At 43.0% G+C, this 13,043-nt stretch overlaps 1 pseudogene; it reads right to left on the reverse strand.

Moving 5' to 3' along the window:
- Window positions 1-6,273: 6,273 nt before the first annotated feature.
- LOC126103648 (5S ribosomal RNA) lies at window positions 6,274-6,390 on the reverse strand (annotated as a pseudogene).
- Window positions 6,391-13,043: the final 6,653 nt, after the last annotated feature.

Consider the following 13,043-nt stretch of genomic DNA (forward strand, 5'->3'; position numbering starts at 1 on the left):
CTTACTTTTGTCTTCCTTCCATTTACCCTCAATCCATACTCTATACACATTAGAGTATTCATTCCATTCAACAAGTCCTGCAGTCCTTCTTCACTTTTACTGAGAACAGCAGTGTCATCAGCAAATCTTATCTTGATATCCTTTCACCCTGAATTTTAATCCCACGCTTGAAACTTTCTTTTATTTCCCACAGTGTTTCTTAGATATATGGATTGAACAGTAGGGGCAAAAGACAACATGTCTGTCTTAAAACATTTTAATCCGTGAATTCCGTTCTTCGTCTTCCAGTCTTATTTTTCTCTATTGGTTTTTGTACATAGTGTATATTACCCGCCTTTCCCTATAGCTTACCCCTATTTTTTCCAGAATTTCGAACATCTGGCTCCGTTTTGCATTGTCGAACGCTATTTCGGGGTGGACAAATCCTATGAACGTGTCTTGATTTTTCTCCAGTCTTGCTTTCATTATCAACCGCAACGTCATAACTACCTCTTTGGCGCCTTTACCTTCCCTAGAGTTAATGTGGTCGTCATCTAACAGATCCTCAATTTTCTTTTCCATTATTCTGTATATCATTCTTGTCAGAAACTTGGATTCAAATGGTGCAAATGGCACTGAGCACTATGGGACTTAACTACTGAGGTCGTCAGTCCCCTAGAACTTAGAACTACTTAAACCTAACTAACCTAAGGACATCACACACATCCATGCCCGAGGCAGGATTCGAACCTGCGACCGTAGCGGTCACGCGGTTCCAAACTGAAGCGCTTAGAACCGCACGGCCACACCGGCCGGCAAACTTGGATTCATGAGCTGTTAAGCTGTGTGATAATTCTCGCAGTTGTCGGCTCTTGCTACATTCGGAATTGTGTGGATGGTGTTTTTCCGAACATCTGATGGTATATCGCCAGTCTCATACATTCTACACACCAAAGTGAATAGTCGTTTCGTTGCCGCTTCCCCCAATGATTTAGAAATTCCGATGGAATAGTATCATTCCTTTCTGCCTTGTTTGAACTTAAATCCTCCGAAGGTCTTTTAAATTCTGATTCTAGCATTGGATCCCCAAACTCTTCCCTGTCGACTCCTGTTTAATTTTCTGTCACGTCATTAGACAAATCTACCATCTTCTAGAGGCCTCAAGTACTCTTTCCACCTATCTGCTTTCTCCTCTGCATTTAGTACTGGAATTCTCATCGAACTCTTAATGTTATCGCCCTTGCTTTTTCTTTCACCGATAGCTGTTTTGACTTCGCGTATTCTGAATCCGTTCTTCCGATTATGCTTTCTTTTTCGATTTGTTCACATTTTTCGTACTGCTATTTCGTCTTAGCTTCCCTGCACTTCTTATTTGTTTCGTTCCTAAGTGACTTGTATTTCTGTATTCTTGAATTTCACTGAACGTTTTTGTACTTCCTTCTTTCATCGACGAGCTGTAGTATTTAATCTGTTAACCATGGTTTCTTCGCAGTTGTCTTCCTTGTACCCTTCCAGATTCCGTGATTATGCTCCTTAGAGATGTCTATTCCTCTTCAGCTGTACTGCCTACTGAGCTATTCATTATCGCAGTGTCTACAGCCTCAGAGAACTTAAAACGTATCTCTTCATTTCTTAGTATCTCCGTATCCCACTCCTTTTCGCACTGATTGTTCGTGACAAGTCTCTTAATATTCAGCTTTCTCTTCATCATTACTAACTTTGTAACTGCTCCTGTGTACGTTTTACAATCCAATATCAGATTTCGGACTCTCTGCCTGACGATGATGTAATCTAATTGAAATCTTCCGTATCCCATGACCGTTTCCAGGTGTGCCTCGTCCTGTTGCGATTCTTGAACATAGCATTCGCAGTTACTAACTCATACTTACTGCTGAACTCAGTTAGTCTTTCTCCTCTCCCATTTCTGCTACCAAGCTGATATTCTTCCATAACCCTTTCTTCTACTGGTTCCCCTGCAACTGCATTCCCTCATGACTATTAGATTTTCATCTCCCTTTACATACTGTATTAGCGGTTATATATCATCATATATTTTCTCTGTCTCTTCTTCTTCAGCTTACGACCTCGGCACGTAAACACGAACTATCGTTGTCGGTGTTGGTTTGGTGCTGATTCTGATGAGAACAACCCTTTCATTGAACTGTTCACAGTAAGTCTCTGCTCTACTTTCCTATACATAACGAATCCTACTCCCGTTATACTATTTTCTGCAGCAGTTGATATTATTCTCTAAACGTCTGATCAGAAATCCTTGACTTCTTTCCATTTCACTTCACTGACCCCCACTATAAACTAGATTGAGTCACAGCATTTCCCTTTATAGATTTTCTAGCTTCCCTACCACGTTCAAAGTAGAACGTTGTCCTTTCGTTGGTTATGCAATATTTTTCTCATGGTCACCTCCCCCCTGGCAGTCCCCTCCCAGAGATCCAAATGGGTGACTGTTCCAGAATCTGTTGCCAGTCGAGAGATCATCAAGATATTTTTCTTCAGGCCACATTTCCTCCGGATACACGTTGTGTCTTTAATGTAGTGGTTTCCATTGACTTCTGCATCCTTATGCCCTTTGCTGATTCTTCCGCCTTTTGGCGCAGTTTCTCACCCCAATGGCAAAAGAGTGCCCTGAACGTCTGTCCGTTATTCCGCTCTCTTTGACAAGGCCGTTGACTGAATGAGGATTGCCTTCTTATGCCGGAAGTTTCCGGCCGCCATTGCTGATAGATTTTATTAAAAATCTAAGCGATGGTCGGGTTCGAATCCGAGACCGAGGACGTTTTGATTGCTAATCAAAGACGCTACCACTAGAGCACATCTCCCTAACGCTTTGAAACTTAAGGCTTATTTTGGTACTCTTGAACCTGGCAATCTTTGTAGATATTCTGGCCAACTTTGTCGATTATACTTTATCTTCTCATTTATCGGATATATTCCAAGCTCTGCTGTTGTGTCTTTGTTTCTTAGTCAATCTAATCTTGTGCATCCCTTAACTTCTGTTACAAATTTCATTTCTGTCACTTCCATTCTACTTTCTTGTTTTATAGTAATTCTCGAAGTTTTACTTCCAAATAGCAAAGTGGGGATGGCCATTATCTTATAAAACTTGATATTTGTGTCTTTTCTCACTTTATTTCTCAATGTTCTATTGGTTGTTCCGCGTATCCTTTGTACTGTATATGGTCAGGGAAGGGGGGAGAAGATTGTTACATATGCCCCGTGGCGGCAGTGTGCAGGAGGTCGAGCGGTCAGCACTTGAGAGTGGGCATCGAGGGCTGCCGTTAAATGACAGAACAGGAAATTAGGTACAATAAAGAGAATATATTTCAGTGTATGGCATACGAGGGGCGCGCCTAGGGTCGGAAGTTACCAGGTTTAGGGCAGTCTAGGAGGTCGAACAATTAATTGAAATAGGCAACGGATGGGGAAGCGGTTCATGTTAACTTATGTTGGTGGCCGGTCGTGAAACGCAGAGCTAGAGGCTCTGCCTTCCGAAAAGACGTCTGTTCTGCTCGAGGTCTGGATTACAAGAGAGAGAGGCAAATGTGTTCTGCACCGCAGAAAACTCCAGCGTCCAAACACGTGACCTGTACCCCAAGCACGCTATTGGCTAAAACCAATGGCGTGAATTCACTAGCAGTTTCAGCAGAGGTCTTAGGGCGTCTCTTGTCAGCAGATTTAACTGGACAGAACGGCCTCGGGTTTGAAAAACAGGTAACTTGTTTCACGTAGGCACAGCGTAAGTTGTTCTAGGAGTAAACTTGTGCAGATTTGACTGGGCCTTTGAAATAAAGTTTTTAAACCAATTCCCTAAAATATTCCTTCACTGGCTGCCACCATGTACACCTTTGATATTTCTGCAGTTTGTTGTCGACATAGAGTTCATTCCGATTGCCTAAAATATTTCCCAGGTAACTGAAGTGACTAACATGTTCAGTGGTTATGGTTCCTATTATGATCCTAGCCTCAGCGGTTTTGTCCCTCTGAAAACCATCATTTTTGTCTTTGAAATGGGTATTTTCGTATCATATTCCTTAGAAATTTGGTTCAGTCTATAGACGGAACTTTGTAGCGAAGTCTCGCTATCCTGTAGGTTAACTAGATCGTGGGCAAAGAGGATCGTATTAAAAATGTGTCATGTGATAATTTCAAGACCGGATCAATGCGTTATTTTCATGCTTCGATCACATTGTCAACGTTTATATTAAAAAGTGTGTGTGATCAGATTCACCCTTGTCGAACCCCTTGGTTTATCGCTTTGTCTTCTGATATCCTTATTTTTGTAGTTCTATATAGATTTTCTGTCACCTTTATTATTTGCGGTGGATATCTATTCTTGTGTAATATGTTCGCATAAGATTTCCCCATCAAAATGGTCGAAGGCATTCTCTAATTTTATAAATGCGATGTGTGTTTCTCTGTTGAACTTTCTCTGTTTTCATATGATTTGTTTAAATGTGGAAACATTATCAGTATAGGACGTTGCTTTTCTGTAACCATTGTTCTTCGGATGACACATTTCGTCAATAATTTGTAGACGTTGGCATTCTAATGCTAAATGTGGGTAGATTGCAAAATGGTTCAAATGGCTCTGAGCACTATGGGACTCAACTGCTGTGGTCATAAGTCCCCTAGAACTTAGAACTACTTAAACCTAACTAACCTAAGGACAGCACACAACACCCGGCCATCACGAGGCAGAGAAAATCCCTGACCCCGCCGGGAATCGAACCCGGGAACCCGGGCATGGGAAGCGAGAACGCTACCGCACGACCACGAGATGCGGGCGGGTAGATTGCACTGCTAATAGTTAAACCAGAACATTTTTTTCTTGTTTATGTAGAATGCTTGCAGAGCCAGATATTTGTGCTTGTGACAGGTACCATCTTCACGTCCACGTCGGAGCAGACCGGCGTAGATGCGAGTGGGAAGCCCACCTTCTCGTCAGTGACGGCGACCGGAGACAGCGCTGGTCATCTGGTCGTGACCACCAGCGGCAGCGACAAGAAGAAGGAGACCAAACCGTGAAACCACTGCCCACCGTGGTTCGTGTCGTATATTGTAAATATCAACATGGGTTGTCGGTCCTATACACCACCTCATCGTCTGTTGACAGCGCTATTAGAGTGACCTAGGGGCAAGGGATGTGACCACTCGGTGCTGAACAGTGGAGAAGGAATAGGACTTCTCTCAAAGTGCACTATCCAGAAGTAAATTTATGATTGCTATGAAATGTGGTATATACTATGCCCGAACCATAACGCTCTAATAACGGTGATCACTATGTTAGGATGAGAGGTATGGAAAGTACACAATTCTGTACCAAATTACTATGTCATTATTTCTTCCTTGTTGCACAATAAAAAGCTTATGACATAATTTGTAGTCAAAGACGTGTATTATGTATGTGAAATACCAAATGCGCAATGTATTTTTCAACATTTCGTTATTAATTTGGCCTATTTACATACGTTCCTAGTGTAATATTTAAAATGTGACGGTGGGTAGCACTCAATCAAACAACGTAGCAAAATGGTAATAAACTCTGTATTTGCATTGAAATGTTATTTACAATACAAAACGCCAGTAATGACGCCGCATACGCAAATTTTATAAAATTTTCGTGTCTCATTGATGGTACGTGAAGTTTACTACTTCCGAATCTTTTTCACTGAAAATGCTTGCACCATTCATCTGTCCTCACCAGACTTTCGTCAGTAAGCCATCAAGGCTAAAACTACTTAATATAACAAGAACTGTGTAGCGCGTAACACCAAAACGTTACGTGAAACTGAAATGAGCTTTTTGTGAAGAATGACGTTTTGATTGTGTGGAGACGATCGTGACTACTATATTTGCTAAAATAATTGTCATTTCCAGACACAGTCGCATTTATGTTTTCATGTTACCGGTTCCTATAGACTCAAACAGTGCTCTTCAAATCAGTGCGCAAGATACGGACACATTTTATAGCACTGTACATTGCTTGCAGTTAAGGAACAATTCGGACACGATGATCGTGTATGTATGACATTGCTGCCTATCATACAGCACCATCTGTGAGTGAATCGCTTGTATTCACTCCATCTTCAGGCCACGAGTGGCCTACCGGGACCATCCGACCGCCGTGTCATCCTCAGTGGAGGATGCAGATAGGACGGGCGTGGGGTCAGCACACCGCTCTCCCGGTCGTGATGATGGTATTCTTGACCGAAGCAGCTACTACTCGGTCGAGTAGCTCCTCAACTGGCATCACGAGGCTGACCGCACCCCGAAAAATGGCAACAGCGCATGGCGTCCCGATGGTCACCCATCCAAGTGCCGACCACGCCCGACAGTGCTTAACTTCGGTGATCTCACGGGAACCGGTGTACCCACTGCGGCAAGGCCGTTGCCAGAATATTTCTGAAATGGACTGGCCTGCCCAGAGTCCTGACCTGTATCCATTGGAACATCTTTGGAATGAATCAGAACGTCGTCTTCACTCCAAAACCCAGCGTCAAACACTACTTTCTCTGGTTTCGGATCTTGAGGAAGAATGGACCGCCGTTACTCCCCAGGCATTCCGACACCTTAACGAAACTGTCCCGAGCAGATTCAAACTATCATAAAGTCTAAGCGTTGACACACCCTACATTAAAGTCCACTTACAGGAACCTGAATAATTTTGACCCGGTAGTGTATCGTCCTTACTGCATTATGCGCCCACAACCCCACCAGGCGGCATTAGGTCTCTTGTTTTGGCTGTGATCATAGCGTGTTAGTTCATTAGTGTACTGTGTGCTGGGTGGTGTTAACCACGACCTCGGACTTCGGAAGTCTGGTGCCTGTGCGGCATGACATATAGCGCAGATGGTGCATAACGTCAAGGATCACTGCTGCTAACACGAACGGCATAGCCGATAGCTGCAGCCAGCAGATCTGCGCTCAAAAATTCTTTGTAGGCCTATTGGAAAGACACAAAATGAATTATGACCGGACTAATAGTCTAGCACAGATGTCAAGATACTAGGATTATATAGTTAAACATTGCATCGAAATTCGAATACTGGGCCAGCGGATCAAATGTCACCACGGCCGCAAATGTAGTAAGCTTAGAAAACGGCACTTTTGTTAAGAAGAGGAAAGAGACAAGCTGCGACCACAACGAAATGACGTCGGCGGCAGACGGAGCACCAGAGGACACTCCTCAAATGGTTCAAATGGCTCTGAGCACTATGGGACTTAACATCTGAGGTCATCAATCCCCTAGAACGTATAACTACTTAAACCTAAGTAACCTAAGGACGTCACATACATCCATGCCCGAGGCAGGATTAGAACCTGCGACCGAAGCATCAGCGCAGTTCCGGACTGAAGCGTCTAGAACCGCTCGGTCACAACGGCCGGCAGAGGATACTCCTACAACACTCCCCGGGCGGCGCGAAACCATGACAGAGTAGTAAGTTAGAGGGTGGGTTGGTTGGCAGGAGAGGGGGGGGGGAGGGAGTGAGGGTGGGGGGAGGGAGGAGGAATAAGACGGAGCGCTCGTTCCAAAGGGTCGGTTCACCAGTGTGCCTTACGTTGGTAACGAGTTCGTTTGCCAGAGATCGAGGCGTACGGCCATGAATAATTTAGTCACTTTACATTGTTGTTTCACTATGACTCAGAGCGCGCTACTGACTAAATTTGTTATAACAATGACCTCTTGTCTCTTAAAAGGCAGGACTTGCAAGACCTAAGTTTAAGCTAACTCTGCAAAAGAGAATGTAAGAAGATTTGGCTTTAACAACCTGTCAACGACAAGATCTATTGGCAGAGTGCAAACTCGGTTTAACAAACAAGGGCAAGGGAATCATCTTGTCCTGTACTAAGGAACGATGCCAGTATTTGCTTTTAGAGAAATCATGTTAGTGGGTGACCTGAGCGCTCTTCCAGCACACAATTCCAATGCTTTCACTTCACTAGTGTACATAGTACCATTTCTGTAGCTTCAGTCGCTTGTTGGTGGCAAATTGTTCTACGCATTGTCCAAGTGTGTTCTGCATGTTTTATAATATTCATAAACGTATGTGTGTATATCTAACAAGAAACAACAAAGAGATTGCATTATTGAAGCTACAAAGTGATCAACTCAGGTGAACTACATGTATCTCTTATATAAACAGGGTAGTCAGAAACAGTCTAAAAAGCTTGTAAGGGTGATGGAGGGTAGACTGTGCTGAGAAATATCTGTTAAGAGAAAAATTCGCTACGTTGCATCGCTTCCTAGTTGATTAATATTGAAATTACCCAACCAGGCCGTTGGGCGCCCAAATTCAAGCGGCCCGCCAGATACAATTAGTGTCGGTTGTTCTCATAGCATAGATAATAGCGCACGAGACTGCTCAATCCTTGGCCTGATATCGATCCTTACCACCACTCCATGTCCAATATCTGTATCGCTCTTTTGTTCGATTTTAGGAAACCAAATGCGACACCGTTTCTGGCAGTCCGCTTGAATTTGCGCGCCCAGTACCCTGACTGGCTAACTTCAATGCTAATTAACTCGGAAACGGCGAAACGTAACGATTTCTTTTATTAACAGTTCTTTTTCAGCACAGTCTACCCTACGGCAGTCTACAATCCTTTCACGGATTTTAATACTCTTTTCACTAAAAGACTGATTCACGAGAAAGGTTTGTGTATGCAATATATAAATATTTCTTGTGAACTGGTGATATATTAAAGTCCCCTGCCATGTGGAAATAATGCCATTAGCATCTCCCACTTTAAAGTAAAACTTAATTTTATCCGTTGTTTGCAGCGTTTCCTCCATGACTGTATTACTTTCATAATAATAAAGAACAACAGCCTTCAGAAACAAATCGTGATTTTATTGAAACGCACGATGCACGTCGAGCTATGGGGGCTTATCTTCAGGTGCCTTGACGGTCTACATCAAATTTATATTTAGTTTAATTGTGTGCTGCTTCTAGTAGCAGATGTAGGGTTCTGGAGAATATTTATGTACAAATACTCACTTTCTATTAAACAGCACATCTGCAGAAACATTTTGACATAGCACATATTCGAACAGAATTCAAAACAACTCAAAGGACTTGTGTTCGAAAATGTGCTGTGTCAAAATGTTTCTGCAGATGATTTGTACATAAACATTCTCCAGAACTATACACCTACTACTAGAAGCAGCCTGGAACTATTCAAAGTTGATGTAGACTGACAGAGCACCTGAAGATGAGCCCCTAGGTCTCGAAGTGCATCGTGTATTCTAATAAAATCACGATTTGTTGCTAAAGGCTGATGTTTTCCATTAAGAGGAAAACTGTTCGGAATCATCCACTCAGGTGTAAGGCTGTTTGATTACAATGCCTGGCTGGCACAAGCTACTGTAGCCAAGAGATATACAGGATGAGTCAGTAACTATTGACGCCAAGAATAACTTGATTTTTTTTTTGCTAGGTGGGGTCGCTTCAGACATGAAGGTCAACTTTGTTTTTTTAAATATTGTGCTTATTTTCTAATAGCGGCTATAGAGACGAATCCAATGATGTGCAACAGTGAGGTCTTTGAAGGTCAACGAAGTCACAAAGGTGGCATGAACGTCCATTTACAGAAGGTGTTCGAGGTGATGAGCATTGGTATCAATGCAGTGCTGCAGTCTTCTTATCATGGATTGACTGGTATTCGTTATCACATTGGCGCTTATCGAAGCACATGCTCTGACAATTCTCTCTCGCATCGAAGCACATGCTCTGACAAGTCTCTCTCGCATAACTTCAGGTGTAGTTGGAACGTCTTTTTAAGCAATGTCTTTTGTGAAACCTCACAAGAAAAGAAACCAGAGGCCTCAAGTCTGGTGAACGAGCCGACCACGACACATCTCCTCCGCGTCCAATCCAACGATTTGGGAATCGTCCTGCAACTCATTTCTAGCCATCAGCGAAAAATGTGCCGGACACCCATCGTGTTGATACCACATTCTGTTCCTTGTTCCTAAAGGTATGTCTTCCAATAACAGACCTAATGTTTCTTCCAGGAATGTGGTGTACTTCCTACCATTAAGGTTCCCTTCGATGAAATAGGGGCCTATAATTCTGTCCTCCAGAATCCCACACCATACATTCACCGACCACGGTTTTTGGTGTGAAAGATGCCGCAACCAACATGGATTTTCAGTTGCCCAATAATGCATGTTATGCAAATTAACATCTCCATACATTCAAATTAATAAATGTGTCATCTCTCTGAATCTGAAGTTCAGCCCATCGGCAGAATTCAATGCGACACATACAATCCGTACCAGTTAATTCTTGGTGGAGACTGATATGGTAAGGATGATATTTATGGCGATGCATAACACGGACAATAGTACTCTGCCTCAAGCCAGATTTCCTTGTGATTTGACGCGAACTAACGCAAGGGTCTGGAACCACAGTTGCAAGATACCAATTTCAGTTTCTCGTTAGTAGTTGTTCTTTGCCGAATATGTTTCCGATGCGTTAACGATCCAGTTGTTCTCATTTTATCATACACATATTTAAATGTACGACATGTAGGATGAGTAGGTTGAGGATATCTTTCAGCGTATAAGTTCTAGCTCTCACTAAATTTCGTTGGCATTCTGCGTAAATGAGAAGCATAGCGGCTTGTTCTTCGAAGGAATATATCATTGACATTCGCTTGATTCGACGTTAATAGTCTTACCGTTCCTATTAGTGTTGTATTGCGAAACCGTAGAATGGTGTTTACATGTCAATGGCACGTTAGATGGATACACCGTATTCAGCAAATATTTACTATTTGCACAATATACGAGAGAGAGTTGTCAGAGCATGTGCTTCGATAAGTGCCGAAATGATAACGAATACCATTCAATTCATGATAAGAAGATTGCGGTGTGCATTGATACCAATGGTCATCACTTCGAACACCTTCTGTAAATGGGCGTTCATGCGACCTTTGTGACTTCCGTTGACCTTCAAAGACCTCACTGTTACACTTCATTGTATTCGTCTCGATAGCCGCTATCAGAAAATAAGTACCCAAGTATAGTATCCCATTAAAAAAAAAAGAAATTTGACCTTCATATCTCTGACGCGACCCCACTTAGCAATAAAAAACCAACGTCTTATTATGGCCCCCGTTGTCCCATGCAATTTTTGTCCCGCAAACTTTTCAGCTCCTATCATACTTTCTGAGTTATTCTAGGTGGCAATAGTTAGTGACTCACGCTGCAGAGTTAATAGTGAACGGGTGTGAAGGAAAATGGGGGGAAAGGTCACACATAAAATGTAGCTCGTGCCAAAGTTGCACTTGAGTCGAGGCGGCCGGCAAGAGGGCATAGCTCAAGCTGAACAGTACTGTGGTTGGGCGTACTGCACTGTACTGGCGCCGCAGTCAGGCAGCAAGTGCCTGCAGTTCGTATCGAACTGGCACTAAAGTCGGACAGACTGTGCGGTAGCTCACATCTCTCGTCATTGCCAAAAGATGTCATTCCAAACACCAGTTAAATATGGGATAACGTTCGTGCCTCCTAAGAACTTTCGTGGAGTGTGCTGATTATGTTTAAGTTGTATGAAAGTGATGCTATTCAGTTACCTAACGCTATTCTCTGAATTAGAATCATATTTCTACGCAGCTGCCTGTAAACAAACTTAGCACTACATCAGACTAGACGTCCAGTGAAACCAGGGTGGGTTGCTAGTTTGTAATGAACTAATAAAAGAAGCTAAAGTCATTTACAATAACGTGGCAGCTGCTTGGTTATCATCCTTGCGATTATATTTGTTAGATTTTTTTAAGGATACAAATAATGAATATTTGCACAATATGAATTTGCCGATTCCATTTCTGTAGTTACGTATCCATACTGGTCGCATATTGTGTTACTGTGATAAGGTGGACAAAGGCGGGTGCTGAGAGAATGAAGAGTAAAGTGGATGAGGAGGCGACGCGTATGACATTCATCTGTCAGTCCTGTAATCTCTTTTGTGCTATTATCAAGCTAATGGCTGATTATGTTGCAATAAATGTTGTCGACCTTTTATTAGTTTGTTTCCGAAATGTGTAACTTAAGTGCAGACTGAGAATCAACTTCCCATTAACCTTACGAAACAGCTCGTCCTCCGAATAATAAATAAGCATGGTGTCATACGGGCCTAAGTTCCAAACCAACAAGACATTAAATATCGAATATCTCAAAGAAAAAAAATGGTTCAAATGGCTCTGAGCACTATGCGACTTAACTTCTAAGGTCATCAGTCGCCTAGAACTTAGAACTAATTAAACCTAACTAACATAAGAACATCACACACATCCATGCCCGAGGCAGGATTCGAACCTGTGACCGTAGCGGTCGCGCGGTTCCAGACCGTAACGCCTTTAACCGCTTGGCCACCAAGGCCGGCTCGAATATCTCCATTTGTATTTTAGTTACTCATGAATAACCTTAGTCCAACTATACTGAGGTGACGAAATTCATGGGATAGCGATGTGCACATATACAGATGGACGTCGTATCGCGTACATAAGGTACAAAAGGGCAATGCATTGGCGGGCTCATGTGATTCATATGAAACGGTCTGCGACGTGATTATGGCCGCACGACACGATTTAACAGACATTTCGGAAATCGTTAGGGAATTCGATATTCGATACGCACAGCGTCGAGACTATGCCGAGAATACCGAATCTGAGGCATTATTTCTTACCATGGACAACTTAGTGGCTGACGGCCTTCACTTAATGACCGAGAGCAACGTCGTCTGCCTAGAGTTGTCAGTGCTAATGGGCAAGTAACAATGCGTGAAATAATCACGGAAATAAATGTGAGACGTACGACGAACGTATCCGTTAGGAGAACGCGGCTAAATTTGCTGTTAATGGGCTATGGCAGCAAGCGACCAATGCGAGTGCCTTTGCTAGCAGCACGACAATGCCAATAGGGCCTCTCCTGGACTCCTGACCATGTCGGTCAGACGCTGGAAAACCGTGGCCTAATCAGATGAGCTCCGATTTCAGTCGGTAAGAGCTGAACGTAGGGTTCGACTGAGGACATGGACGCAGGT

Source organism: Schistocerca cancellata, chromosome 1 (genome assembly GCF_023864275.1).
Source record: "Schistocerca cancellata isolate TAMUIC-IGC-003103 chromosome 1, iqSchCanc2.1, whole genome shotgun sequence".
Classification (NCBI taxonomy): Eukaryota; Metazoa; Arthropoda; class Insecta; order Orthoptera; family Acrididae; genus Schistocerca; species Schistocerca cancellata.